The sequence below is a fragment of the Benincasa hispida genome, chromosome 4 (genome assembly GCF_027475165.1).
Source record: "Benincasa hispida cultivar pf3 chromosome 4, pf3_genome.v1.1, whole genome shotgun sequence".
NCBI classification, from domain to species: domain Eukaryota; kingdom Viridiplantae; phylum Streptophyta; class Magnoliopsida; order Cucurbitales; family Cucurbitaceae; genus Benincasa; species Benincasa hispida.
This window is the reverse complement of record NC_143481.1, coordinates 56,693,350-56,698,280: the sequence shown is the minus strand read 5'-3', so window position 1 is coordinate 56,698,280 and position 4,931 is coordinate 56,693,350.

The window sequence follows — 4,931 nt, the reverse complement described above, 5'->3', positions numbered from 1 at the left end:
TTTTTCTAGCTAAGAACAAATTAATCACTATATTAACTATAGGAGCCTTTTTAATTTTTTTTTTTTAAAGAATACTAATGCAACTTTTGAAAGTTTAAGGATAATTTTAAAATAAATATTAACGATTTATGTTATGTATTTTTAATTTTTTTTAAACTTGAAGATTATTTTTATATAAAGTACAAAATTTAGGGAAGGCATCTTAACCGTTTTTGTATTTGTTAAAAATGATTAAAATCACTTTCAAAACACTTTATTTCACGAAATTTTTTATTTGATTTTTTTTTTTAGATTTCGCAAAATTAGATTTTACTTTTCAATAAGTTTTCAATTTTCAATTTTATTCGTCAAAATCGAGATACGTTTTTATCCATATTATCCATCTTACATAACCAAAATCTATCTCCTAATATTTCATAAGTTAAATATTATATATCTTTCTAAACCATATATTAATACTTAATCATTAATCTAGAGAAAACAAAATATAACATTTTAAACATCATAAATTATAAAAATATATATTTTAATAGCAAGTTTACTTTTAGTTATTATATTTAAAACACAATAATTTAATATTTATTTATCAAATAATACAATCAACATGTTCTTAAGGTTAAAATTTATCAAATACTAGTTTATTTCATATTACGATAGTTTTTCTAAAAGTATAGTTTTTAATATTTATTTTAAAATTTACAATAATCTCAAATTAAGTACATTTGGTCAAATATAAATAAGAAATTATAATTTTATCAATTTAAACGTTGAAAATTATGTAAATATATATTTTTATTTTGAAAATATTATATACACATTTAAAATTAGTGTTTTTTTTTTTTTTTGTCATACTAAAAGCATTTCATATGCTGTCTATCAAATATTATATAATAAAACTATGAGAAGTGCTTTTGGTCCTCATAAAATTAGTTGATAAAAATAGTAAAAGAAAAATTAGACGTGCAAAAAATAAAAAATAAAAATTTAAAAAGACATAAATATAGGGAGAATTGTTTTAAAGGGTAAAACTACTTCAAATATAACAAAATATCACTGTCTACCAGTGATAGACCGCGATAAATATCTATCTTTCGTTGTCTATTACTAATAAATAGTAAAATTTTGCTATATTTGTAAATAAATTGACTCATTTTTTTTTTATTTGAAATTAACCCTAAATTTGGTTTCAGTAAATTTTTTCCAAAAAGGAAAAACCAATAAATTATTGTTTGAAATTCTTTTAAAGTAATTTTAAAGGGAATTGGAGCATATGACAGATTTTAGGGTTTAGTTTTGAAAAATGACAACCTTGGTTAGATTTTGATTTTGCAGTATTCACTTTTACAATCTTGTTGATTTTGTAGTATTTGGCTTCTTTCTTAAGTTAAATAATAAACAAACTCCCTTCCTGATTTTTTTCCCCTAAATTATATTTGAATTTATATTTTATTATCAAATTAGTTTTTATCTAACTACTTATCGAATTAATCACAATAAACAAAAATTTCCTGATTTTTCTCTCCATTTATATTTGAATTTATCTTCTATTATCAAATTAATTTTATCCAACTAACTTTTGATTTATTTAAATGTTTGTTATAATTCAATTGTATCTAAATATTTTTTTTTTCATAATTTTATACATATTGTTATAAAATTAAATGGATCTTTTTTTTTTCTTCATAATTCCGATGTTTTCAATTTTTCATATAGAAACACATAAAAATGACTTGTTATACTTAAAAAGAAACATATAAATGAGAATTAAACTTTAAATGTTTGAAATATGTGAATGTATATATATGTGTGTTAATATCATCATCATTATTATTATTATTAAAATAAGATAACAAACAACCCTAAATCTCATCGTCTTTATCTTCTTCACTTAGCCACCCTTCAAAATCTCTTTTTCTCTTCTCAATCTCATGTTCGGGATTGTTGGTTCAACAACCCTTTCTTGAATTTCATTACTTGGCTAGCTTTTGATGACCACCATCGCCAGATCGCTGATCTTTTTCGCTCGCACACATGTTTCCTGCTTTTGTTTCTATTTTGAACATTGTTTTCAACAACGACGTTCTAGGATAGACAGCTGGAAACATTAAGGACCATATTGGGTGATTTTTAATTTTTGCTTCTAAAATTTTTAGATACGATGTATTTGTGGTTCTATAATGTTAGATAGAGTGTATTTGTTGTATTCGTGTTGTATTTTGAAGCAGTGTATTTTTGCATCCTCGTTTGTACTTAATTTTGTTGTTTTATGATAGTTTTGTCATTTACAAATTAGTATTTTCTATTATATAAATTCGTTTGGCTATTTTATAACTTTGAAACCTTTTTACCAATTTTCTAAATAGAACTTCAAAATTTGCTTCTTTTTTTTTTTTTTTTTTTTTTTAATTTTTTGTCAACCCTAAAATTTTGAAATGACAAAGACAAATCCAGATAGCACTTTGGGGCTGCGCAACATGGGCTTGGGATTCTTGGGCCTAGCCCAATGACATGATGGTTTGATTTGCATCTCTCTTTAAGGGCTTTCTACCCACATCGAAAAATTAGGTGATTTTTAATAGACTCCAATATTACACAAACGTTAAAAACTTCTAATATTTACAAATCTATATGACACGAAATAATCATGAATTTTTATATCATATGTCAATTACTATATTAATTTTCATATGTATGCAATTAACGACAATTGTCGAAAATTTTAAATAATGGAAAAAAAAATTCCATGTATGCAGTTGATGATTTAAAAACAAAATCTGAAAAGGAAATAATGTGTAAAAACAATAATCTGAATAGAAATTTATGTGAAACTTTTCTGAAAAATGAAACAAAAAAAACCAAAAAACAGCCATGTATAACGAAAGTTTTATTTTATTGTTTTTTTTTATTTTACAAAATAATTAAATAAAAAAGATTAACAAAAATTGATAATTTTGTTATAAATTTTTTTAAAACAATAATTATGTATGACACAATTTCTATTTAAAATATAGCAAAAAAAAATTGGGATGACGGGATAAATATCTAAATTATAAAATAATTGTTGAAAAATGCCTAATCCTATTTTTGAAAAATGACCGAACGCCTAGATTATTTCATTTATTAAATTTAGAAATGAATAGATCTAATCCATTAAAATCAAATCGAATAAAAATAAATCAAATTTAGTAATCTAAAACGAACCAAATCAAATAAAATCATAGAACGTTTATACATCTAAAAAGTTGAAAAATGAATAACATATTTTTTGGGAAAATAATAAAAAAGAAGTTAGAGACATGATTAAAAAAAATCAGTTTTTTTTAAAAAAATAGAGAAACCCCAAAAACTAAAATCCAAACCAAAGGCACAAATAAAAGGTGTACACATGAATTATAGACGAAAAGTTGTTGAGGCCTTCAGTCAATTAAATAACATCTATAATAATACCAATCAAGAGCTTCAACCAACTAATAGTCTTAATAGCATGACCGAGTCGAATTGAAAGTAGCTTAAGATAGAACCTTTCTAAGCTAAATATGTCTTAGGATAGTAAAAGAAATGAGGGAGGGGGATATCTATGGATTAATTCGTCGATTTATCATGTGAATTGAGTTCATAGGTTATCTAATTATCTAGCCTAATCGACTGCCTAGTAATGCTAGATAGACTCTCGATAAAAACCAACATGGATGTTGATTCCTAAATTAACTAAGTATTATCACGCAAACATATTTGCTTAACTAATTGCATTAAGCTCATGGATTGATTAGGATGTTAGATTAAATTGGCCAAATCTAACCTAACGTTTTTTATTTCCTTAGGTTTCGTTATCTTTTGTTACTGATGACCCTGGAATTCTAGAAGTTGGCCATAACCATAACTAAAACTTATTTGCTACTCAAATGTAAAGAAACAGAATTCCCCGTGGAAGCGTGTGAATGCTATACAATTTGAATTCAGGTTGTATACAGAAAGAATGAGAAGAAAATATGCTTCAAAAATAGGACAAACATTCAACACCTAAGCATACTTTCTACAAAGATTTGAGAGAGAAAGAAACTCACCATTGACGAATCACAAAACTTCATGAGAATCCCCTACGAGATCACAAACAATATTACTTTAGAATTACAAAAATTCTTCCTCCAAGTTTGACACTATCAAGTAGAGACTTTGTTATTTTCAAGGAAATAAGGAAGATGGAAGTGTGAGCTCCAAAAAAGTTTTTGGCAGAGGAAATTTTCAGACAGATCCAGAGAGTGAGAGAAGTCTAAATGATTTCCTTAATTCTTCTGTACTGTGTTTTTCTCAACAACATAGATAAGGGAAGAGGTAGGGAGAGGGAGTTACATTAGCTCCTTCTCACATTCTGCTGACAGGGGAGTTATTTTCAATATTATATAAAAATAACTAATATTAACATAATATTTATAATATGGTTAAATAACTATTAATAAACCATATCATATGCATTTATAATTATATTATAATGCAACTTCCTCTTATAACCTATAGTTTTAATATGAATCAAATTCATATTAAATTTTAATTTATAGTATAAATCCTATTATATATCATAATATTTGAAGCTCATTCAAATATTTTTTCCTCACATATATATAGTTTTAATTATAAATCATATTTATAATTAACTGTATATTAACTATACATCATATTCATATAATTAATTACTTAAACTCCTATAAATAATCTGAACAATTCAAATTATTCCAAAAACAATTATTTCATGTTTTCATCCTTAGTGAACTAACAAGGGAAACTCATGAACCTACAGACTAAAAGCTTCAATGATATGAAATTAATCAACTAAACTCTTTAATTTGATTAATCAACATTCATTAACTATCGGTTACTCCACTAAAGACTGACATCTACACTCTTCACACTGTAAATATATTTATGTGTCTATT